Source organism: Hemitrygon akajei, chromosome 18 (assembly GCF_048418815.1).
Source record: "Hemitrygon akajei chromosome 18, sHemAka1.3, whole genome shotgun sequence".
In the NCBI taxonomy this organism is placed as follows: domain Eukaryota; kingdom Metazoa; phylum Chordata; class Chondrichthyes; order Myliobatiformes; family Dasyatidae; genus Hemitrygon; species Hemitrygon akajei.
The window spans coordinates 47,321,228-47,347,930 of NC_133141.1; the positions used below are offsets into that span (position 1 = coordinate 47,321,228).

Genomic DNA, 26,703 nt, shown 5'->3' on the forward strand with positions numbered 1-26,703 from the left:
AGGGGGAGGGGAAAATGTGAAATGATAGGAGAAGACAGGAGGGGGTGGTGTGAAGCTAAGAGCTGGAAAGTTGTTTGGCAAAAGGGATACAGAGCTGGAGAAGGGAAAGGATCATGGGACGGGAGGCCTAGGGAGAAAGAAAGGGGGGGGGGGAAGCACCAGAGGGAGATGGAGAACAGGCAGAGTGATGGACAGAGAAAAAAAGAGGAGGGAGTGAGACCCGACGCAGTCTGGGAGACCGTTTCGCTGAACACCTACGCTCTGTCCGCCAGAGAAAGCAGGATCGCCCAGTGGCCACACATTTTAATTCCACGTCCCATTCCCATTCTGATATGTCAATCCATGGCCTCCTCTACTGTCAAGATGAAGCCACACTCAGGTTGGAGGAACAACACCTTATATTCCGTCTGGGTAGCCTCCTACCTGATGGCATGAACATTGATTTCTCTAACTTCCATTAATGCCCCTCCTCCCCTTCTTACCTCATCCCTGATTTATTTATTTCCCTCCCTCCTTTTTTTTCTCTCTGCCCATCACTCCTTGCCTGTTCTCCATCTCCCTCTGGTGCTCCCCTCCCCCTTTCTTTCTCCCTAGGCCTCCCATCCCATGATCCTCTCCCTTCTCCAGCTGTGTATCCCTTTTGCCAATCACCTTTCCAGCTCTTTGCTTCATCCCAACCCCTCCGGTCTTCTCCTATCATTTCACATTTCCCCCTCCCCCTCCAACTTTCAAATCTCTTACTATCTTTTCTTTCAGTTAGTCCTGACGAAGGGTCTCGGCCCGAAACGTCGACGGTGCTTCTTCCTATAGATGCTGCCTGGCCTGCTGCATTTCACCAGCATTTTGTGTGTGTTGCTAGTGTAAAACAGGCTGCCAACTGAAAAATAAATAGAATTCAACTTAAGTATTTTTTGACTTTAGCTATCAAAAGCAATGGGGTCAGCAGAGAAACTGAAAAGGCACCGTATACTGATGACCAAACCATGCAAAGATGTTTTCAACCTGGTTCCTGCTTCATCCAGTTGAAATAGGAGTAAAAACCCACAAGTCTAAAGCAGCTAAATGGCCTTAGAAAACCAACTGAGCATTCAAGAGTTGAGTATAAAGCTTTAAAAGTTCTAAAACTTTAAAAGAAAGATGGATAAAAGACAATGTGACACCACCTGGCTGTATCTTTTAAGAGATGAAACGGCAACAGCTATCCTCTCTAGTTCTGGCTACATTTACACCATTGGGATCACAATCCTCATGAATCTCTGAAACCTGGTGCAGTCAGAAGAGGGAATCAGGAGCATTGACACAGGGATGAGCATCTCCTTCTCCGATGGTTCCCTGGGAGCAAATTATCCAACGTTACTTCCACACAATCACAATCAAAAGTTTTCGCTTTGCATCTAAGCAAAATTTTAATAGGCTATTAGAAATAAAACATTGGAAAGCAAAAGAACAAAAATACATTAACTACAGAGCAGGTACAGTTTTTTGATTGACATTGCTTGGCTTTTCATTTAGACAAGAATTTTCATTTGTAGAATACAATTTAAAAATAGACATTAAAGTATGTATGTTATTTTTGGATTTTCAATTACAGGTCAGTCAGGATCTGAATTAAAATAAAATTCCTCTTCTCATCTTATTCATGAAAAGTTCATTTCAATAGACCTGTTTTTAAATATCATACTATCATATATTTTTGCTTCTCTACCATTGCATTTTCTTCCGCCTCCAGCACTTACATGCGGTGCCACTCTGTTGCAGTGTCACCCCTAAGAAATACTTCTTAACGTAGCTTATCTCAAATTATTCTTTAGAGTCATAGAGACATCGAACACTACAGTACAGAAACAGGCCCTTCGGCCTATCTAGTCCGTGCCAAACTGTTATGCTGCCTAGTCCCATCGACCTGCACCCCAACCGTAGCCCTCCACTCCCCTCCCATCCATGTACCAATCCAAATTTCTCTTAAATGTTGAAATCAAATCTGCACCCACCACTTCTGCTGGCAGCTCGCTCCACACTCTCACCACCCTCTGTGTGAAGAAGCTCCTCTTCAAGTATTTAACCTTTCACCCTTAACCCATGACTTCTAATTCTAATCTCACCCAACCTCAGTGGAAAAAGCCTGTTTGCATTTAATCTATCTATGCCCTCTTCTCATTGCTACCATCAAGAAGGAGGTACAGAAGCTTGGAAGCACACACTGAATGATTCTTCCCCTGTCATCTCATTTCTGAATGGACATTGAACCCATGAACACTACCTTACTACTTTTTAAATGTTTATTTTTGTACTACTTATTTAACTATCTGATATACTGTATAATATGTGTATTTATATATACATTGCTGGCCGATGGTGTAGTGTCATCAGCACCGGACTTCGAGGCGAATGGTCCCGAGTCAGAATCCAGCTGGCTCTTTGCATACTTTCTATCTGTGCTGGGTTGAGTGTCGAGCTAGTAACTTAGCCTCATAAAAAACAGTCAAAATGCTACAGAAATGACAAAAATGCTGCCTGATGCTCCACAAGGCGTGAAAAGAAACAACAATATATTCATACTGTAATTCACACTTTTTTCTCTATTTTTATGTATTGCATTGAACTCCTGTTGCAAAGTTAACAAATTTCATGAAATATGCTGGTGATATTAAACCTGATTCTGATTCGAAAGGTGCTACACCTCTTCTTGTAGTGATACTGGAGCACTAACGTAAGTTGCCAATACACCCTTCAGAAGCTCAGTTGAATTAACGGGGGAGAAAATTGCAGATAGGGGATGGAGGAAGAGTAAACAACAGAAGCAGTAGAAGTCTCAGTCCCCGAGGCCAATAATCTCCGAGCATTGGTGACAGAACTGGAAACAGTAACTAAGGATAAGTGGATGTAACATTTTGTGCCAGGGCACTGTGTAAGAGGTAGACTTCTAAACTGTGCATCAGCAACTTTGTTACTCTTCAGTTCTCCAAGTAATATGTACTTGGTACATAGAACACAGAGTACCAGTTAGTGATGCAGCACAAAAGTACGTAATATATTGAAACATAATATGGAATTCTTTAATCATTCTCACAATTACATAACACTTCAATAATGTAACAATTAAAGTGGTGAAAAGGACAAATTAGCTCTGCTCAACCAGAGTCAGAGTCCTACAGCACAGAATCAAGGCGTGTGGCCCACAATGTCTATGCTGGCCATCAACCACCTGTGGCCGTTCCCATCAACAACAAGTATACCGTTTTGGATACTGTTGGTGGGGATGACCTACCAGGAACAAGCTGCAGTGGTCCTGTCTCTGGCACTGAGGTTGGACCCTTGACTAGGAAGGGGAGGAGGGAAGAGAAGAGAGTGGTAGTGATAGGGGATTCTATAGTCAGGGGGGCAGATAGGAGATTTTGTGGGGAAGATCGGGAGTCTCGAATGGTATGTTGCCACCCTGGTGCCGGGGTCCGGGACATCTCAGATCGGGTGCAGGTTATTCTCGAGAGGGAGGGCAAGAACCCAGATGTTGTGGTCCATGTAGGGACCAATGACGTGGGTAGGATGAGTGAGGGGGTCCTGCGTAGGGAGTTCAGGGAGTTAGGTGCGAAGCTGAAGTGCAGGACCTCCAGGGTAACAATCTCAGGATTGCTACCCGTGCCACGTGCGAGTGAGGTAAGGAACAGAAGGATTATACAGATTAATACGTGGCTGAGAGGATGGTGCAGGAGGGAGGGCTTCAGGTTTTTAGATAATTGGGCTTTGTTCCAGGGAAGGTGGGATCTGTTCTGACAGGACGGTTTACACCTGAACTGGAGCGGGTACTAACATTCTTGCAGGGAAGTTTGCTAGTGCTGCTCGGGGGGGGGGGGGGGTGGGGGTTTAAACTAAATTTGCAGGGGGCAGGGATCCAGAATGTGAGAGAGGATAGCGAGATGAAGAATAAAGGACAGGTGGGAACTACACGGTTCCGGAATATTAAGTGTGTAGTAGAGAAAGGTGAGGCGGAACAAGTGATAAGGAGGACACACGTACAGAGGGATGGTCTGACGGAACATGGAGTTAAATGTGCAGAAAGAATAAGTAAATTTAGGAAGGACAACAAAATTCAAGGGGCGTATAGCCCGATGGGAGTTCGGGGAGCTGGGTTAAGCACAATAGGCAGCGATTTAAACAGAGAGAGGAGAAATGGGCTGAAAATTCTATATCTGAATGCACGGTGTCAGAAATAAGGCGGATGAGCTTGAAGCTCAGGTGAGAATGGGTAACTATGATGTTGTTGGGATAATGGAGACATGGCTGCAGGGAGATCAGACCTGGGAAATGAATGTACAAGGGTATACGTGCTATCGTAGGGACAAAAATGTGGGCAGAGGGGGTGGGGTGGCCCTGTTGGTGAGGAATGAGATTCAGTTCTTTGCAAGGGGGGACATAGGATCAGGAGAAGTAGAGTCTGTGTGGATAGAACTGAGGAGCAATAAGGGCAAAAGGACTCTAATGGGTGTTGTCTACAGGCCCCCAAACAGTAGCATGGATATTGGGTGCAAGTTGAATAGGGAGTTAACATTGGCATGTGGCAAAGGTAATGTCGCAGTAGTTATGGGGGATTTCAACATGCAGGTGAACTGGGAGAATCAGGTTGGTGCTGGACCCCAGGATAGGGAGTTTGTAGAGTGCCTACGGGATGCATTCTTGGAACAGCTTGTACAAGAGTCGACCAGGGACAAGGCTATTCTGGATTTACTGTTGTGTAATGAACAGGATTTGATAAGCGATCTTGAAGTAAAGGAGCCATTAGGAGGTAGTGACCATAACATGATAAGTTTTTATCTGCAATTTGAGAAGGATAAGGGCAGATCGGAGGTGTCAGTGTTGCAGTTGAACAAAGGAGACTATGGAGCCATGAGGGAGGAGCTGGCCAAAGTTAACTGGACGGATATCCTAGCAGAAAAGACAGTGGAACAGCAATGGCAGGTATTCTTGGGAATAATGCACAAGGTGCAAAATCAGTTCATCCCCTGGAGAAGGAAGGATTCAAAGGGGGGAAAGGGGCCACAGTGGTTGACAAAGGAAGTCAGAGATTGCATAGCATTAAAAAAAAGGAAGTATGATAGAGCTAAGGTGAGTGGGAAGACAGATGATTGGGAAATTTTTAAGGAACAACAGAACATAACTAAAAAGGCAATAAGGGGAGAAAAAATGAGGTATGAACGCAAGCTAGCCAGGAATATAAAGGAGGATAGCAAAAGCTTTTTTAGGTATGTGAAGAGAAAGAAGATAGTTAAGAACAATGTTGGGCCCTTGAAGAATGAATTGGGTGAAATTGTTATGGGAAACAGAGAAATGGCAGAAGAATTTAATAAGTACTTTAGATCTGTCTTCACTAGGGAAGACACAAGCAATTTCCCAGATGTATGGATGGGCCAAGGACATAGGGTAACAGAGGAAATGAAACAGACTGACATTAGGAAGGAAACAGTGATGAGTAGACGGATGGGACTGAAGGCTAACAAATCCCCAGGTCCAGACGGTCTGCATCCTAGGGTACTAAAGGAGATGGCTCTGGAAATTGCGGATGCGTTGGTAATCATTTTCCAATGTTCCTTAGATTCAGGATCAGTTCCTGAGGATTGGAGAATGGCTAATGTTATCCCACTTTTTAAGAAAGGAGGGAGGGAGAAAACAGAGAACTATCATCCTGTCAGCCTAACATCAGTACTGGGGAAGATGCTAGAGTCCATTATTAAAGATGAAATAGTGGCATATCTAGATAGCAGTGATAGGATTGGGCCGAGCCAGCATGGATTTACCAAGGGTAAATCATGCTTGACTAATCTGTTGGAGTTTTTCGAGGATGTAACCAGGAGGTTAGACAAGGGAGATCCAGTGGATGTAGTGTACCTCGATTTTCAGAAGGCATTTGATAAGGTCCCACATAGGAGATTGGTGGGTAAAATCAGAGCTCATGGCATTGGGGGGAAGATATTGACATGGATAGAAAACTGGTTGGCAGATAGAAAGCAAAGGGTAGCGGTGAATGGGAGTTTCTCGGAATGGCAGGTGGTGACTAGTGGGGTGCCACAGGGCTTGGTATTGGGACCACAGCTATTTACGACTTACATCAACGATTTAGATGAAGGCATTGATGTTACTAAGCTGGGTGGCAGTGTGACATGTGATGAGGATGTTAGGAGAATTCAGGGTGACTTGGATAGGCTGGGTAAGTGGGCAGATATTTGGCAGATGACGATTAATGTGAATAAGTGTGAGGTTATCCACTTTGGGAGTAAGAACAAGAAGGCAGATTATTATCTGAAAGGTGTAGAGCTAGGTAAGGGAGAAATACAAAGAGATCTAGGAGACCTTGTTCATCAGTCACTGAAGGTGAATGAGCAAGGGCAGCAGGCAGTGAAGAAGGCTAATGGAATGTTGGCCTTAGGGAATTGAGTACAAGAGCAAGGAAATCCTTTTGCATTTGTACAGGGCCCTGGTGAGACCACACCTGGAGTATTGTGTGCAGTTTTGGTCTCCAGGGTTAAGGAAGGACATCCTGGCTGTAGAGGAAGTGCAGCGTAGATTCACAAGGTTAATTCCTGGGATGTCCGGACTGTCTTACGCAGAGAGGTTAGAGAGACTGGGCTTGTACACGCTGGAATTAAGATTGTGAGGGGATCTGATTGCAACATATAAGATTATTAAGGGATTGGACAAGATAGAGGCAGGAAATATGTTCCAGATGCTGGGAGAGTCCAGTACCAGAGGGCATGGTTTGAGAATAAGAGGTAGGTCATTTAGGACAGAGTTAAGGAAAAACTTCTTCTCCCAGAGAGTTGTGGGGGTGTGGAATGCACTGCCTCAGAAGGCAGTGGAGGCCAGTTCTCTGGATGCTTTCAAGAAGGAGCTAGATAGGTATCTTATGGATAAGGGAATGAAGGGATATGGGGACAAGGCAGGAACCGGGTATTGATAGTAGATGATCAGCCATGATCTCAGAATGGCGGTGCAGGCTCGAAGGGCCGAATGGTCTACTTCTGCACCTATTGTCTATTGTCTATTTACGGTACCAATGTCCAAAAACAGAAAAGCCCACAAAAAGTAGTGGATATGGCCCAGTCCATCACAGGAAAAGCCCTCCCCACCACTGAATACATCTACAAGGACCACTGCCACAAGAAAGCAGCATCCATCATCAGGGACCCTCACCATCCAGGCCACGCTCTCTTCTCGCTGCTGCTTTTGGGAAGGAGGTGCAGGAGCCTTAGGTCCTACATCACCAGGTTCAGGAACAATAAATACTCTTTAATCATCAGGCTCCTGAACCGGCGTGGACAACTTCACTCATGTCAACACTGAATTGATCCTTCAGCTTATGGATTCACTTTCAAGGACACTAAAACGCATGTTCTCTGTATTATTTATTTACTTATTTATTATTATCATGATCTGTTTCCGTAACCTATGTACTCACTTCCAAGGACCCTACAACTTATGTTCTCAGTACGATTTATTTATTAATGTATTATTATTATTTGTTTTTTTTTGTATTAGCACAGTTTATCTTCTTTTGGACATTCATTGTCTGTCAATCTTTGTGCGCAGATTTTCATTGATTCTTTGTATTTCTTTGTTCTGCTGTGAAGCCTGTAAGAAAATAAATCTCAAGGTTAGCATATGGTAACCCAGAAGACCCAGTCTCCTGTGACATTTGGCACATGCTATAACCTGACTAAAAGTGAACAAAATCTGCTGGAACAAACTTGCACAAAAATATCAATAAGGTAATGTGATGGTGAATCATAGGAGGGTATTAATTTAGCAGTTCCAGGGAAATAAATTTGGAATCTAATGCATCTGCCTGCACGATGACACCCTCATCAGGCTGGGTCATTCACCTTGCAAGAACAACTAATTACCAACAGAGTAAAACCAACATGTTAAACCAACATCCAGTTTGCTTTATTGAGTTTTGGACTAATTAATGAACCAATGATTTTGAATCTGTATTCAAAAGAAAATTCTGATGACTTATTGAATTCTTTGTGGAATCTCTGCACATCTTCTGGGCCAACAGATGTTTACAATGCCACTATAATATGTTATGGGGAACCATGGGCCATTTGGAATCACCTATAGCCTTTTGGAGGTTTCAGTTTGTGAGAAAAAGTAGCTAAGGTCTCTGGTGACATGGTTTTGTATTATATTTTGTGATGGTACTGGCTTTGCTGTCTGTGAGTTCTGAACTCAAATGAAGATCTTAAGCCCTATCTGATATAGATATCTCTGGTTATCCTCACTAAAAGGTGGCTATACTGTAGCCATCTACTCTTCAAAGACTAAATCACTTCCCCGTTTATTTTCCATGGCGAGTTTAGCTGCCAATACCTACTATTTGAGCAGTGAGATCCCTCTCCCTACCAAGGAGGAGATGCTTCCAGCTACCAAAGTAGTTTAAACTCATCTCATTTATTTTTAGTAAAACATATTTAAATTTAAATACAAATCTTAAAACACATTTAAAACTTACAGAGGATTTCTATCTTATAAAAGATTTCTAAATTACAATCTCTAAAATACAAAGGGTTTCCAAAACACGAGTACAGTTCCTATAAACTAAAAAGACAAATGTACCAATGAGATGCAGATAAATGAGTCGTCTGTCACAGAAATCGAAAGCAGAGGAATGGATTCTAGTCCGTCTTTCCGAAATTCTTCTTGTCCTTCCTTGATCATTCCTAACAAGCAAGAATGCTTTCTTACATTTATACTGGTTTTTTTTACACTACTTGGTGACTTCGAACACATGGGATATTTTTTTCAGATACCTTTTCACACAAATGGTCTAAAAGCATCTGGCGACAACAATTCCGAACACCCACGATTTATGCTGTGAAGGCTGACTGTCTGAGTACACAAATCTCCCAGCTTTTGATGTGCTGTATAATAATATCAGTCTGGTCTACAAGCTTCTTTGAACTAGGTAACTTAGCCAATGTTGTCAGGTTTGATGCAGGCCCAATGAACATAATCCCATTTTCTTACACTCTATCTATTGAGCAGCCAGCGCCGTGCTGTAGGCCTGCAGTCTATGCTTTATATACAGTGCTGTTTGTTTGTAAAGTTGTCTTTTTAACTTCAGACTGATTACTGCTTGCAATTTATATTAAGACTGGTTCTTGTTTATAACAGGAGGCTGAGCAAAGCATATTGGTTGGAAATTTGACTTACTCAAAAACAACTGCTATGTTTAGAAAGCTGAATTTGCTCCCCCAGCACTGGACAGTGAATATCCATCATAATTTATACCATATAGTGTGCCAGTGAATACAATAACTTCTAAGTAGTATATGTACTGTAACATAATACAGTGGATTCCAGTTAATTGGGCCATCGCTTAATCAGAGCAGTCGCTTATTTGGGACAACTCTTAAAGAACAAAACCTAACTATGAAAATAGCTGAGAATCTCTTCATTTATGATGCTTAATTGGGGCTGAAGACTGTTGCTGAACAGTTTGTAACTAGCGTCAGTCACGTGGACTTGTGTGACCATTAGACACTACACTGTGCTTAGAGTAATAAGTTTTTAAATGGTGTCAGTTGCATGTGCTTGTGTTCAAAAAACAGTGATTTTTGTCACTGATAGCTGGTGAGAAAGAAGCAGTAAGGCAATTCAGACCAATGATAGTTACATGAATGGGAGAGGTCTGGAGGGTTATGGACTGGGTGCAGGTCAATGAGACTAGTGGAATAAAGTTTCAGCACAGACTAGAAGGGCCAAATAGCCTGTTTTCTATGCTGTAGTGTTCTATGGTTCTAATTTTGTTCACTGTGGTTTCAAGCATTCAGGCTTGGAGATGCCAGAAATGGCAGGAAAATAAAACTATTTCACTACTTCAACAAGTTAGGAACTACGAAGAACTTGAAGGCATTGACAATCATCTTGAATGTTACAATGAAAGTGAAGATTTGGAGGATGCAACTGTTGAAAATTATATGAAGGCAGTCCATTATCTACACTAGGTGTATTTTGTTCATTTACAGTTAATCAAGAGAACAGGGCAGCATAATGCCTCTGATAAATATAGGGAACTAATACAGTATTATAGTACTGTAGTTGTGTTGACAGTGTTCTAATTTGTTCTGTTTCATTTAAATACATAATTTGTTACTTAGTTACATGATAGTTTGCCTTTTTTTTATACCTTTTGAACTATTTCCATGAAACTTTGGCGAATTGGGGCAGCCGTTTAATTGAGCCAAAATGTATTGGGCCCATTATGTCCCAATTAAATGTACTTCATTTATATAGTTCTTGATGGGTGCTCTAAATTGTTGCAGTATTTATAACTTATTGCCATCTTTTTTGTTTTCCCTGTAAATGTGTGACATATTATGCTGACTAAACTAACTATAACTAAACTTCACATTTCATCAGTAATAATGTGGATTGTTATGGCCTATAAATTCATATGTCTATTTTTAGGTACAGGAAAGATATAGGGTGCAATACACACAAAATGCTGGATGAACTCAGCAAGTCAAGCAGCATCCATGGAGGGGAATAAACAGGCGAAGTTACAGGCCACGATCCTTAATCAGGACTTGTCATCAGAAACAAGGTGTGCTTCATGCGTCTAATTGATGAGGTCCAAGATTCACCTGACATTTCCAGAAAGTGGTCACACTGTGAAGATCTGCAATGTAAATTGAAGCCAAGATGCAGGGAAATTTTCCCCCTTGAGTGTTTTTATCTTTGGCATTCTCCCCCCTGAGAGCAGCGGGAAGGTTGTATTGGTGCCAGTTACACTTTCTTTTCTTTCCACGTTGTGCCTTTTCTTCAGTCAGTCTGCCTGTTCCACGACAGATTCAGATTCATTTACTCATCAGATGTATATTGAAACATACAGTGAAATTGGTGTTTGTGTTCACAACCAACACAACCTAAGGATATGCTGGGAGCAGTCTGCAAGTATCAATGCATATTCCGGTGCCAATATAATGTGCCTACAATGTATAATAAAACAAAACAAGCAACAACAACAATACCAAAACAAAACAACAGCAGCAAAACAAGCTCCTTTTTGCCCACCCACCCACTCACAGGCCTCCAATCCCAGGGCAGGTCACCTCTGGGCTTCTGACCACCAGTAGTACTTAGTTCAAGACTCCCAGACATCAGGCTTCCAACCTCCAAGCCCTGGCCCGGACTTGCAGACTCATGAACCTCTGACCTCTGGACATACCAACCCAGGGGCTATGACCTTCAGAAGAGGAGATATCACTCATGCTCTGTGGGACTCGCTCTCTCACTGACTCACCATCCACTGCAAAGTCTGCACAGTGGGAACAATTTTCACTAATCATGGAAGTTCTGGGTCAAATATGGAGAACTAATTTAACAGTTCTGTTTGAACTCAGATTTTGTTTGTCCCTGTATTTTAAATCAATCAATGTGTTTGGGCAGGTTAAATATCAGCTTGTAATATTGCACAGGCTAAAGAAAATGTAGTTGTGTCTCCTATAATGTAAAATATTTTTTGTTTCATGAAGTAATTTCAGCTAGCAGAAAAATAAGATGTCAAATCAGAAGCAATCTACTAGAAACTAGCTGCACGGCATAGATTTGTCACTCTGTGAGAAAAAAGAGCAGAAAATAATGTAGAATTCTTATATTAGCAGAATATACTGATGAGCTGTTTACCATTTTAAGGACAAAAGATATACTTTTTGGCATAATATGTCATATATATACAGGTGAAAATAAAAAGATGACCTCAAAATGGAACACTGCAGGGCAACAATTTACAGCACCCATCAAGTTCAGGACATTAGTTCAACTGTAGAAGACTCGAAGAGCAATTTTAACTCCATCTTGACCCACCAATAGGGTTAATGCAAAACTGAATGTGATTTGGATTTGTTAAGACCATAAGACATAGGAGCAGAATTAGGAAATTCTGCCCGTCAAGTATGCTCTGCCATTCCATCATGGCTGATTTATTATCCCTTTCAGCCCCATCCTTCTGCCTTCTCCCCATAACATTTGAAATTAACCTTGACATTCTATATGATTCACAATCATATAGAAAGATAATGGTCAGCAAAACAGTGAGATAAATCAATCAAGGAATACTGTAAATTTCAAAATATGGCAATATACAAAATACTTAGCTACATTTCCCCAAAATAACTCAATCACCTGCCTTGTAGGTAATAGCAGAACACAGAATCACTTAATTGGTTCCTGAGATGAAGGTTCGTTGGAGGAGAACATTCTTTAGATTAGCATAGACTCACTGCAGATTAGAAGAATGAGGATGGACCTTACAAGAACATAGCAAGAAGACATTTGGCTTATCAAGCATGTGTCTATTGTGACTTGAGATCAGAAGCAGGCTATCTGCCCTCTTGAGTCTTCTCCACCATTTATCAAGATCATTGCTAATCTTCTACCTCAGTCTCATTATCCCTACATTCCTTGATTTCCTTATTATTCAGAAATCTATGGATCCCAGCTTTGAATTAACATGACTGAACCTTCACAGCCTTGTAGGGTACAAAATCCGAAAGATTCACCATCCTATGAGTGAAGACATTTCTCTTCATGTCAGTTCTAAATGGACTTCAACTTTCTGGCCAATGGTTTTCACAAAGAATAGCCTCAGAGCACATTTTAATAATTCAGTAGCATTGTGTAATCACACTTGACCATGGATTTACAGTGAGAAAAGAGACCTTAATATCTTCTCATAACTGCACTGGTGCAGAATGTGACTTAATGAGTTTTGTAATAGACCCCACTTGGATGAACGTAAGCCACTAACTTCTTGTTTGCCGATGATCATTTTATTAATTCTAATTCTACACTATCAAAAGACAAAATATTTTAAATACTTTGATCTATGTAGAGGGAGACATTTGAGTATAATTTTCTTTTTCACATCTCCTTTGAACTGGCGCTGTTCTATTCTCAAATGTTTTATTGGGTCTATTTGAACTCCTGCATTCTTGATTTATTTTAAACAGTGAAAATCTTGGTCAAAGCAGCAGATGGAGGAATTTCAAATGCGCATGTTAACACTTGTATCACTAAGATTGTCTAGCAGAATTTCAAGATATCAAGTGTGAATTTCAGTTACTTGATCCAGAACCAGATCAAGCTGATTGGTGAAATTTAACAAGTCATTCTTGGTGAGGAACCATATATGAAAAATACTATAAGATTAAAAAAACAAAATTAAAATATTGTCTCAATTTTAATAATTGAGGGAGATTATTCAAACATTACTCATTACATGTTGCAGAGGCTGGTCAAAACTAATCACAGTAAAATATATATTTTTACCATAACCTGATGTAGATCTATTTGCTGTTTTTATTAGCTTTGTGCAGTATCAAACATATCAGATTACAATGCAATTTCTTCAGGCATTTGAATAAGTTTGCAAGGAAACATTGGCTAAAGGCTACACAAAAAAGGAAGACAAATCTCAGTGTTGTATACAGTGCTTATAAAAAGTTTTCACCCTCTTGGAAGTTTTCATGTTTTATTGTTGTACAACATTGAATCATGGTGGATTTCGTTTGTTTTTTTTGACACAAATCAACAGAAAAAATACTCTTCTGTGTCAAAATGAAAACAGTTCTCTACAGAGTGTCCTAAATTAATTACAAATATAAAACATCAAATAATTGATTGCATAAGCATTCACCCCCTTCAAGTCAGTAGTTAGTGGATGCATCTTTGGTGGCAATCACAGCCTTGAGTCTGGGGTAGGTCTCTATCAACTTTACACATCTGGACACTGCAATTTTTCCTCTTTCTTCTTCACAAAAACTGCTCAAGCTCTGTCAATTTGCATGGGGATCGTGAGTGAACAGCCGTTTTCAAGTCCAGCCACAAATTCTCAATTGGATTGAGGATTGAGGTCTGGATTCTGACTTGGCCATTCCAGGACATTAATTTTGTTGTTTTTAAGCCATTCAATAGGTATATTTAATGTCAGAGAAATGTATGCAATATACATCCTGAAATTCTTTTCTTTGCAACCATCCATGAAAACAGAGGATTGCCCCAAAGAATGAATGACAGTTATATGTTAGAACACCCAAAGCACCCCCAGCTCCCCCTCCCACACATAAGCAGCCACAAAGTGATGATCCCCTCCCTAACCAGCAAAAAAAGCACCTGCACCCTCCAGCGAGCACTCCAGCGTGCAGCAAAGCATCAATAAAGACACAGACACAGTACCCCAAAGACTACTCATTCACCCAGTAATTCGACATACCACAGGCTCTCTCTCTCTCTCTCTCTCTTAGGGAGAAGGAGATACCCCATTTCACAGCGAGAGGGGAGACATGACAAAACAACTCGCCGATTTATGGTGTTAAAAGTCTGTTGCGTTACTTTTTCCGAGCTCTGTGTCCAAAGAACTCGGGTCTCTGGGCACACAGCCAGCAGCCAGCTCACTGCTTTCGATCTTCCATGTACTCCCACAACACATCAGGCAGCGGCACCGACCTCGAATCCACCTGCCTCCAGAGTCATGAAAATCCGGCACCCTGAAGGTTGTATTCACAGTCTCTCCCATCTCAGCCACTGAGGCTTGTAACTCCTCCAGAGTTGTCATAGGTCTCTTGTTGGCCTCCCTCACTCGTCCCCTTCTTGTACTTACTTTATGAGGATGGCCTGCTCTAGGCAGATTTACAGCTGTGCCATATTCTTTCCATTTCTTAACTGTACTCCAAGGGATATTCAGTGACTTGGAAATTTTCTTGTATCCATCTCCTGACTTGTGCTTTTCAATAACCCTTTTGTGGAGTTGCTTGGAGTGTTCTTCACTATTCATTTATGGGATGTGGGTGTTGCCAGCTAAGCCAGCATTTATTGCCCATCCCTAGTTGCCCTTGAGAAGGTGGTGATGAGCTGCCTTCTTGAACCGCTGCAGTCCCTGAGGTATAGGTACACCCACGGTGCTGTTAGGGAGGGAATTCCATGATTTTGACCCAGTGACAATGAAGGAACGGCAAAATGTTTCCAAGTCAAAATGTTGAGTGACTTGGAGGGGGACTTACAAGTGGTGGTGCTCCCAGGTATTCTTTTGTCTTTGTGGTGTAGTTTTTGCTAGGATACTGACTCACCAGCAGTTGGACCTTCCAGATACAGGGGTATTTTAACTACAATCAATTGAAACACATTGACTGCACACAGTGATCTCCATTTAACTAATTATGTGACTTCAAAAATCAATTGACTGCACTAGTGATGATTTGAGGTGTCATATTAAAGGGAGTGAAAGTTTATGCAATCAATTATTTTGTGTTCTATAGTTGTAGTTAATTCAAATAACTGCGTAGAGATCAGTTTTTACTTTGGCATGAAGGAGACTTTTTCTGTTGATCAGTGTCAAAAAAGCTAAATCAAATCCACTGTGATTCAATGTTGTAAAACAATAACAATAACAATGTTATGATAGCCATGAGAGGTTTCAATATGCAGGTCGATTGAGAAAATGAGATTGGAAATGGATCTCAAGAGAGTGAGTTTGTTCAATGCCAATGAGATGGCTTTTTAGAGCAGTTTGTCGTTCAGCCTATGAGCAGTTCAGCTATACTGGATTGGGTGATATGTAATGAACCAGAGGTGATTAAGGAGCTTAAGGTAAAAGAACCCTTAAGAGGTAGTGATCACAATATGATTAAGTTCAACTTGAAATTTGATAAGGAGAAAGTAAAGTCTGACAGAGCAGTATTTCAGTGGAGTAAGGGAAATTACAGTGGTATGAGAGAGGATTTGGCCAAAGTAAATTGGAAGGAGCTGCTGGCAGGGATGACAGCAAAGCAACAATGGTGTGAGTTTCTAGGAAAAATGAGGAAGGTGAAGGATAGATGTATTCCAAAAACAAAAAAATACTCAAATGGCAAAATAGTACAAGCGCGTCTGACAAGGGAAGTCAAAGCTAATGTAAAAGCAAAAGAGAGGGCATACAATGAAGCAAAAATAGTGGGAAGACAGAGGATTGGGAAGCTTTTGAAACCCCACGGAGAGCAACAAAAGGAATCATTAGAAGGGGAAAGATGAAATATGAAAGCAAGCTGGCAGACAATATCAAAGTGGGTTGTGAAAGCTTTTCTAGGTATATATAAAAACTAAAAGAGAGATGAGAGTGGATATCAGACCGCTAGAAAATGAGGCCAGAGAAATAATAACAGGGGTCAAGGAGCTGGCAGGTGAACTAAATGAGTATTTTGCATCACTCTTTATTGTGAAGACACTAGCAGCATGCCAGATGTTGAAGGGTGTGAGTGAGGAAAAGTGAGTGCAGTTACTATTACAAGGAAGAAGATGCTCAAAAAGCTGAAAGACCTAAGGGAACATAAGTCATCCTGACCAGATGAACTGCACCCTAGGGTTCTGAAAGAGGTAGTGGTAGAGATTTTGGAGGCATTAGTAATGATCTTTCAAAAATCATTGGACTCAGGCATGGTGCCAGAGGATTGGAAAATTGCAAATGTTACTCCACTCTTTAAGAAGGGAGGAAAGCAACAGAAAGGAAACTATTATAGACCAGTTAGCCTGACCTCAGTGGTTGGGAAGATGTTGGAGTCAATTGATAAGGATGAGGTTATGGAGTACTTCGTGACACAGGATAAGATAGGACAAAGTCAGCATGGTTTCATTAAGGGAAAATCTTGCCTGATGAAGCTGTTGGAATTCTTTGAGGAGAGTACACGTAGGATAGATAAAGGAGATATAGTGAATGTTGTATATTTAGACTTTCAGAAGGCCTTTGACAAGGTGCCATACATGAGGCTGCTTACCAAGTTAAGAGCGCGATGCATTACAGGAAAGTTACTAGCATGGTTAGAGCATTGGCTGATTGGTAGGAGGCAGTGAGTGGGAATAAAAGGATCTTTTTCTGGTTGGCTGCCAGTGACTAGTAGTGTTCCACAAGGGTCGGTGCTGGGACCACTTCTTAGACCAAATCTAAGATGCAAAGGGACTTGGGAATCCTTGGGCAGAACACCCAAAAGGTTAACTTGCAGGTAGAGTCAGTGGTGAGGAAGGCAAATGCCATGTGAGTATTCATTTCAAGAGGTCTAGAATACAAGAGCAGGGATTTGATGCTGAGGCTTTAAAAGACACTGGTGAGGCCTCACCTTGAGTATTGTGAACAATTTTTGGCCCCTCTTCTAAGAAAAGATGTGCTGGCATTGGAGACAGTTCAGAGGAGGTTCACAAGGCTGATTCCTGGAATGAAAGGGTTATCATACGAGGAACATTTGATAGTTTTGGGTCTGTACTCGCTGGAATTTAGAAGGTTGAGGGGGGATCTCATTGAAACATTTCAAATGTTGAGAGGCCTAGACAGAGTAGATGTGGAAAGGATGTTTCCCATGGTGGGGAAGTCTAGGACTAGAGGGCACAGCCTCAGGATAGAGGGGTGTCCATTTAAAACAGAGATGTGGAGAAATTTCTTTCGGCAGAGAGTGGTGAATGTTTGGAATTTATTACCACAGGCAGCTGTGGAGGCCAGGTCGTTGGGTGTATTTAAGACAGAGATTGACAGGTTCTTGATTGGATATGGCATCAAAGGTTACGGGGAGAAGGCTGGGGAGTGGGCTGAGGAGGGGAAAAAAGGATCAGCCATGATTGATTGGTGGAGCAGACATCATGGGCCAAATAGCCTAATTCTGCTCCTATGTTTTCTGGTCTTAATAACACATGAACACTCCCAAGGGGGAATGGGGTGAATTCTTTTTGTAGACACTGTACATATTGCACTTTGACAACAAGTGTACTTTGAACTGAAACAAAGAACTGCAAATAGTGTCCAGGACTAGGGAAAAAAATTAAGGTTTGCTGTAGCTCCAACAAAAAAATAAAAAAATAATTGAGTTATAGAATGATATCAATATAAAAAGAAGCTATTTGGCTTATTGCACCTGTGTCATGATTTCAGAAAGGACTCCCCAATTAGTCCCCAAACCCTCTTTATTTCCCACAGACTCTTATTTGTACACAATCTTTCATATTTTCTGGACACGCCAAAGCAATTTATACTTAAAATAATTTTGAATTGCAGTTCATGTGGGAAATGTAACAGCCAAGGTTGCAGTCTCTCTCAAATGGTAATGAAATAAATCACCAGAACATCTGTTTTGCAGGAATAGATATGCAGCAGAATATTAGACAGGAGATTAGGTGAGTTCCGGGCTCTCATATTGCCTCAAATATTGCTATAGGATCTTTTACATTTACATACCACAGGGACCGAACAGGCTTTGACTTAAACTTCAAAGATCGTATTTCCAACAATACAGCACAATCTCAACACTGGGTGTGAGTGTCAACCTAGAAATCTCCAAAGTGAGGAGCGAGGGGAACTGCTAAGCGTCAGACTTTTCTCTCAGAAGATTTGAGTTAGCATGGGAGGTACGTCTGCAAAAGAAACATTAACAAGGAGGTGTCAGCTGTATGGAAATACTTTTGCACACATCCTCATGAGGCAAACATGGCATTCCAATTGGATTATAAACACAAGAAAGTCTGCAGATGCTGGAAATCCAAATTATCACACTCAAAATATTGGAGGAACTCAGCAAATTAGGCAGCATCTACGGAAATGAATAAACAGTTTACGTTTTGGGTCAAGACCCTTCTTCTGGACTGAAAAAGAAGGGGGAAGATGCCAGAATATAAAAGATTGGGGATGGGAAGGAGGATAGCTTGAAGCTGATAGGTGAAGCCAAATGGGTTGGAAAGTTAAAGGGCTGGAGAAGAATGAATCTAATAGGAGAGGAGACTGGACCATCAGAGAAAGGGAAGGAGGAGGGGACCCAGTAGGAGGTGATTGGCAGTTGAGGAGAGCAATCTTGCTTTGATTAAAGACAAAGCACTGATGAAATCTATCAATCAGTCATCGACTATATGGGGGTCGACACCAAAGATTGATGCCCAAAGGTCGTCAGAATTCTGCAAGTCGAAGCCTGAAAGTTCAGAGGCCTGTGCGGGAGTTGGAGGACTGTCCATGTGTGTGGGAGGAAGGAAAGAAGCTTGTTTTGCTATTGTTGTTTTGTTGCTTGTTGTGTTTTCTGTTGTTCTGCTGAATACTGTGGGCATGCTTTTTTGGTGCTGGAATGTATGGCAACACTTTTGGGCTGCCCTCAGTGCATTATTAAGACATCGTCACTGAACTGACAATGCTCAGACAATTCCTTCAATTCTGCCATGTACGCTGAAATGGACTCTTATTCCTTTTGATTCCGCTTATGAGACTGAAAGTGTTCTTCAATCAACAGCGATTTCAGTTTTAAATGTTCCTGCATTACTTTCACGATACAGTAAAGCTCACTTCAGCTGGTTTGGTTGGGGTAGTCAAACATCAAAGCAAACTGTATGCTTTTTCACCTAATGCACTCAGAAAAACTGGCACTCACTTTTCATTGGCTACTTCATTCGCTTTAAAATCTTGCTCAATATACAATATCCAGTTATTTGTTGTGCAATCAAATTTGTCTATCTCTCTGAGGTAGCCAGCCATTTCTGCTTTTCTTTATTTATGATTATTATCACTTTGTACTCACTGTTTATGAACCCATGAATTTTGTCTGTTTTCTGCTTTTTAAAAAAAAACTCTGCCGAATCTGCCCTTTCTCTAAGAAGCACGTGCTGCACTTTTTTAAAACTCGAACATCTTGCTGCTCTTCATCAGGCAGGTAGTTGTCCGGGATTCATTTAAAATTTACTCATTGCCAGTGTTATGTTTTGTAACTCCAAAATATAAATCTAATTGAAAGAAAAACATGGTTTTTGTTTTTACTTGAAGCGAGGTGTGCACTTATGACGTGATGATGTATGCCGTTCACATACTTTTACATATAACTCGTAATGAACAAAGAAAGCTTAATCAAACAATATATTTACAATATTACTCAAATATTACTGATATATTAAATACACAACACCTATCACTCATGATTTCTATAGAATTTAGTTCCAAGAGGCAGAATTTTCAATAACACCTGCTTGTCCTCACAACTGAAGAATGGCCACTTCCCAGTGATTGGTGGAAGGCTGCCAGCGCCTCCTGAACTCGGGAGCCATCAGCAGATGGTAGGATATTCTGGTTAGAAAAATGGAACTGAAAAATATGGAATCATTAAATTATCATCTTGGATGACTATAGAGTTTTTGTGGATAAGAATCTTCCCCATCAGTAATTGTCATGATCAATCCCAGAACACTTGATAATAACTGTTGATCAGCCTGTGGCAGTTGTCAGGGAGGAATGGGATGTGGGGATTAAAACACTGTAGCTTTTTGGTCTACAAATGAGGCTCTTCATGGACAAAGTGCTTAACAAGGTGTCTGTTGGAGGAGGAGGTATGGACGAATTTGAAATTAATTGTGCCTGTATCTGATGTCACTGAGGGGCTGATAACAGCCAAAGTTAAGGAAGGGAAGAGAAGCAAGAAGGTGATCTTAGAACAGAAGGTATAACACAGGAGAGAAAAAAAAAGGAACTGAAGAGAAAAGCCAGGGTGTAGGGCAGAGGAGGTGTAAGTCTAATTTAGGTTGGTTGTCAGGATGGAAAGTTTGATGCAGCAGAAACAGCTAGTTGGAGGATCTTTATCATGTTGTCTGTGTAATTCATGTGTCCCTTTATTGATGTAGGACACAAAGGTCAGATGGGAATCTTAAAGATGTGAGTGGTGAGCAAGAAATTGAGCAGAATGTTCTATTTTCTCGTCAGAATGATGCCTGCGTAGGCAGTTTTGGCAACAGAAGATTAGGCCTGTTAGATCTTGATATACTCTATCCATATCTGTCCACAGCTGGCTTCAATGCATGAGCCACATATGCTCAAAAATCCATGTTCTCATGTCAAAGGTGGGGTTGTTAAACTTTTATGCTTAAGTATAGTTGCAGCTCAAGGAATGATTAGAACATATTAATAATTATTAAGGTATGTAGGCTGGTATTAAGCAGGTGTTGGGTCAGGATATTTAGAGGTTGCCATATATATATAATAAAAACAGAAAATGCTGGAAATAGGAGGTCAGGCTGCATCTGTGGGAAGAGACACAGAATGAAGGATTTAGGTTTAAGACACTTCGTCATAACTGGGAAGGAGACAGAAAATGATTATTAAGCTGCAGGGATGGTGCGGCAAAACCAGAGTGACCACGGGGATAGGTAGTAAACAAAGTTATCTTATCAATCAGTGACTGAGAACTGCTGGAGAGTGGTAACGTTAAGATAATATTCCTTTTCCTCTGAGAGTGGAGGATATGGTCAGGTTGACTTGCTGGGCACGTTCTTTTGCTCTCCACTTTGCAGCTCCAACACTCTTTTGTTATGTTCTCATTCTCTAACCTGAAAGATTAACTCACTTTCTCTTCTCATAGATACGGCAGGCTTGCTGAGTTTTAGATTTCCAGTAATTGCTATATTTTATTTTTTACCTTTGCTACCTTGTACATAAACTCAGTGACCACATTATTAGGAGCACGTGCTCATTAATGCAAGTATCTAATTAGCCAAAAGTGGCAGCAATTCAATGCATAGAAGCACACAGACATGGTTATGAAATTCGGTTGCTGATCAGACCAAACAACAGAACGGAGAAGAAATGTGATCTAACTGTCTTTGACCATGGAAAGATTGTTGGCGCCAGTCAGGGTGGCTTGAATATCGCGGAAACTGCTGATCTCTTGGGATTTTCACACACAGCAGTCTCTAGAGTTTAGAGGGAATGGAGTAAAAAAAACAAAAAAAAATCCAGTGAGCGGCAGTTCTGTGGGCAAAAATGCCTTGTTAATGAGAGAGGTGAGAGGAGAATGGCCGGACTGGTTCAAGCTGACAGGAAGGTGACAGTGACCTAGATACCACACATTACAACAGTGGTGTGCAGAAAAGCATCTCTGAATACACTACACATCAAACCTTGTAGAAGAAGACCATTAACATACACTCCGTGGCCATTTTATTAGGAATAGGAGCTACCTAGTAAAGCAGCCACTGAGTGTACATTGAGTATAAATGAGTTGAGGAAATAGGTGGATAGAGAAGGAATAGAATAGGGAATGTGGGAGATTACAGAAACCAAGCAAAGTGTGGGGGAGACATCAGTAAAGAAACCACGGACATAAAGGGGTGTAAGATGGTTGTGAATAATAAAGGAATTTATAAAGGAAAGGGAACTTTACTGAGGAATGGGGTGGGGAAATCAGAGCATTCAAGAAAAATTGGGGTGGAGGCTTAAATTATAGCAGAATATTGGAGAAACTATCACTAACATTCCAGATGTTCAATGTTTATGCAATTACACTGATTTTTTTTAGAATACTCTTTACCAGGTTTGGAGACCTTCATCTATCAAATCAGAAGCCAATTAACTAGATTTCAAAGGTTCTGTTTTTCTTGAACAGGTTGCCAGGATCAGCCAAGCTTATTTTCATGCTGTGAAATTTTCCACAGTAAAAACCCATAGTTAATAATATAAACAGTATTTGATTTACTTTGAGTAAAAGTAAAATTGCAGCAATTTCTGAAAGCTTTAAACTTGGTGTTGTGGACACTTTAACAGCATTTGATTGACACAATTGGAAGAAATCATCAGAAGAATGATTAATGTTCTGTTACTCAGGTTGAGTGCTTTAAATGTGAAGTTTATGATGCAAAATGCAGCTTCCACAGAGCATTGTGAATTTGCTCCAGTTCACAATAAAATGTTAATTATTTTACAAAAAGCAAGTGAAGTTTTGCTATTGAATGTTTAAAATAACTTTGTGGTATAGTATAGGTTATTACCACACTTCGGGGAAAAAAAGAACTGGCTAGAATAAATGAAAAGGAAATAATAATCTCCATATAAAGTTTTTACATTTGACTGGCTTAGATGTAACAATTAAAGGACCAAGCAGTTTTGAGTTACATAGAGGAATACCAATAGAGAAAATAATTAACATTGACAATATTTAACTGCAAGGTATAAGTAACATAACTAAAATGCATTCAGACAATGTGATAGATATTCACTGCCCAAAGCTGGGGGGCCTTTTTGCCAAGCTCATCTTTCTAAACACAGCAAATGACACTTACAAAGATCAAAGAGTTGTTTTTGAGTAAGTTAAGCTTCCAGCCAATATTCTTTGTTCAGCTTCTTGTCAAAAACAGGACCCAGTCCTCAGTTCTTTAATGTAAATTGTAAGCAATAATCAGCCTGAAGTTAAAAGAACACCTTCACAAACAAACAGCGATGTTTATAGAGCACAGACAGTTGGCTCACAACATGAGATTGGTTGTTCAAGAGATGCAGTGTATGACAATGGGGTTGTGTTTAATTGGGCTTGTATCAATCCAGACAATACTGGCTAAGTTACTTAGTGCAAGGAAGCTTGCAGACCACAATGATTCTATCACTTAGCACATCAAGTAGCTGATTTGTTAATAGTTGGAAGATTTGTGTACTCAGAGTCAACATTCACAGCATTAATGTTGGGTGTTTGGGAAAGTATCTGGAAAAAATATCACGTGTATGTGAAGTCACCTAAGTGACAAAAAAAAAGTATCAATGTGAGAGAGCAGTCATGCTTGTTAGGAATGGCCAAGGAACAGCAAAAAGAATGACAGAAAGACGGGGTGAAGTAGAATCCATTCCTCTGCCTTCAATTTCTTAGTCAGACAACTCATTCACCTGCAATTTGTTGGTACGTATGTCTTTTTTTAGCTTATAGGAATTGTATTTTTTTTGAAATCCTTTGTAATTTGGAAATCTATATAAGATAGAAATCCTTTGTGAGTTTTAAATGTGCTTTAAGAATATGATCTAAATTTAAACGTGTATCACTAAAATAAATGAACTATGTTTAAACTACTTTGTTAGCTGAAAGTATCTCCTCCTTGATAGGGAGGGGCAACCTACCACTCAAATAGTGGGTATTGGTAGCTAAACTTGCTGTGGAGGATAAACGGGCGAGTAATCTAGCATTTGAAGAGTTTGTGACTATAGTAGTATAACCTCCCTTTAGTGAGGTACCTGTAGCTATCTATATCGGATCTTTTTTGAGTTTAGAACTTCACACTCAGCAAATTCAATACCATCACAACAAGAACATCTTATAAAGATTATGTTTTACCCATCTCATTACATCAACAATTGACTTTTGTGTCTAATGCTTTCCAGCCCAAGGTTATTTTTCCAACTCTACAGGTTGAAATTGAAAACATTTTGATTGTCACTAATATACAGTGTGAGTATGGAATTGTGGCACTAAATTAATGGAATGCTTCACATCAGCATTTTGACCTTGTTTTGTATGCACATGATAAACTATGAGTTGACAAGAATGTAAACTTTATGTTCAATTTGTACAAGCATTATTCTATTTTTCCCCCAGATGCCTCTTTCCAGTGTATTATTGATATACAGTATAGTCTTCACTATGACATTCATCTCCCAACTACAGCAATAAACTTCAGTAAGGAGTTGTGTTAAAGTAGTCTCCTATGACCTTTTGACATTATGATGCTTCCCTTGGGTTAACAAATTTGTTTTTTTCTTGGTAGCCGGACAAATCCCTTCCATAATTCTTGCACAACATACTAATTAGCTGTTGAAAAAGCCAACAGCATTTATTCCACAGAGCCAGAAATTTTAGGAAGTTAAAAATTTCTTATTTAAATTCAAAGGCTGATAATCTGTACTTCCAAATCTTTATTATAGCGGAAAGTAATAATTTTCATCTTTCTCAGCGAGAAACCACTGGGGCATTTCCCATGATATCAACCTGTGAACAGAACTCCTTGTAGGCACCTTTGACTCCTATTTCCAACAAAATTATGAACTACTGTCCCTTTCAACATAAATCTTAATAATTTAGCTGCAAATAGCTTTGTCTCCTTGTCTCTAGCCTTGTCTCCAGGCATAATGAATTTACAGAGGCAATTTTAACTCATGTGGCCTTGCAGAAATGATGCAATAAAAGTTAAATCTGGTATTTTCTACCAGGTGCATGTTACTCATGACTGATTTTACACTGGGTGGTGAACTTACAGTTTCACAATATGCCTTAAATAAATGGAAATTGGATCTTTTCACTCATGAGACCTTGAGACAATTCAGAAGACTTGCTAAACTGAACAGGTATGTGTTTCCAAGGAAAAATCAGGACTCTGTAATCCAGAACTTTCCACTTACAATCTGCAGATTTCTCTCCCTGAAACACTCCGTTGGAATAACAGCAATTTAGGATCTTGAGGCAGGTAAAGTATGCAGGGCTTGGTCACAGGAATTAATTGGACCTCCAATGGTGATACCTGGGTGGAAATTTTTAAGCATCTCCACTATTTTTCTAGCTCTGAGTTAATCCATTGTTTCTGGTACCCTGGTTCTAGGAGATCATTATCAAAATAAGAAGATGTATATTACCTTTTCATCTTTGTTCAGATACTGAGCAATCACATCCAAGGGAATGGCCTTCTAAAATGCTATGCAGTGTTATATCATCCCTGTGTTAATGCGAGGGTATGATTGATAAGTTCGTGGCCCAAGGTAGAAGGAGATGAGTTATACAGCTCTCGTTACATGCACATGCAGTTCAACTCTTTGAGTGATAATGCAGAAAGTTTGAAGTTAATAACTCATCAGGGGTGATTGATAAGTTTGTGGCCTAAGGTAGAAGGAGATGAGTTATTAACTTCAAACTTTCTGCATAATCACTCAAAGAGTTGAACTGCATGTACATGTAACGAGAGCTGTATAACATCTCCTTTTACCTTAGGCCACAAACTTATCAATCATCCATTTGTGGACGCTTTCTGGAGGTCCAAGATCCCTATGCTCCACGATCGCTGGACTAAGTGTGTAAATGTAGGAGGGGACTATGTTGAAAAATAAATGTGCTAGGTTTTCTAAAATTGACTCCTTCTAACTTAGGCCACAAACTTATCAATCAGGCAAAACTGGCAAAACAGAGTTGAAAAACTACCATCCATCTTTCAAATTTGGGTTCACAAAAATGCTAAAGTTATTCCTTCAGTTCATTTAATTACCTGTAAATTATTTAAAGATGTAACGGAGATTAGATAATTCAGCTTTTCTATAAATCTTCTACGCTCTTGACAATGGTTCACTGATTCTTCTCAAAGATGCTGATGAACCTCCTGTGTTCTCTACTCCTGAGAATTATGGAGGCTAGATTATTTGCTATTTAAAGAGGAAGTATATAATGTTTTTGAAAAATGAGAGAATTGATGGTTATGGGGAACTGACACAGAAGAGGAGATGAGACCTGGGGCAGATCAGCCATGATCAAACTGACTGACAGATAGGCCAAAGGTTAGTGTGCATGGAGCTGGAAGAGTTGGCTGAAACAGTGTTATGCAGTGAAATGCAGCTAGTTATTAGACTGGATAAGGTAGAAAGTATTAAAAACACAAAATGCTGGCAGAACTCAGCAGGCCAGACAGCATCTATGGGAGGAGGTAGTGACGACGTTTCGGGCCGAAACCCTTCATCAGGAGTGAAGTAACAAGGGATGGTCAAGGGGGGATAAGAAGTGGGGGGAGGGATAAAGTAGAGAGCTAGGAAGTGATAGGTTGGAGGGAAATGGGCTAGGGGGAAGGTGGAGAATTATGGGAAATAAAAGAGAAAGAAAGGTAGAAAGTAACATTTGCACAAAGCTATGTTGGTAGCAAGCTTTAAAAAATGAATTATAA

The 26,703-nt window shown here is 40.3% G+C and overlaps 1 protein-coding gene across 1 annotated transcript in view; it reads right to left on the reverse strand.

The window, feature by feature from the left end:
• Window positions 1-3,862: 3,862 nt before the first annotated feature.
• acbd4 (acyl-CoA binding domain containing 4) overlaps window positions 3,863-26,703 on the reverse strand; it is a 245,714-nt gene continuing 222,873 nt past the window's right edge. Inside the window, exon 21 of the mRNA XM_073071607.1 lies at window positions 3,863-7,620. The gene's annotated coding sequence lies outside the window, so the exon portion shown is untranslated. The remainder of the gene's footprint in view (window positions 7,621-26,703) is intronic.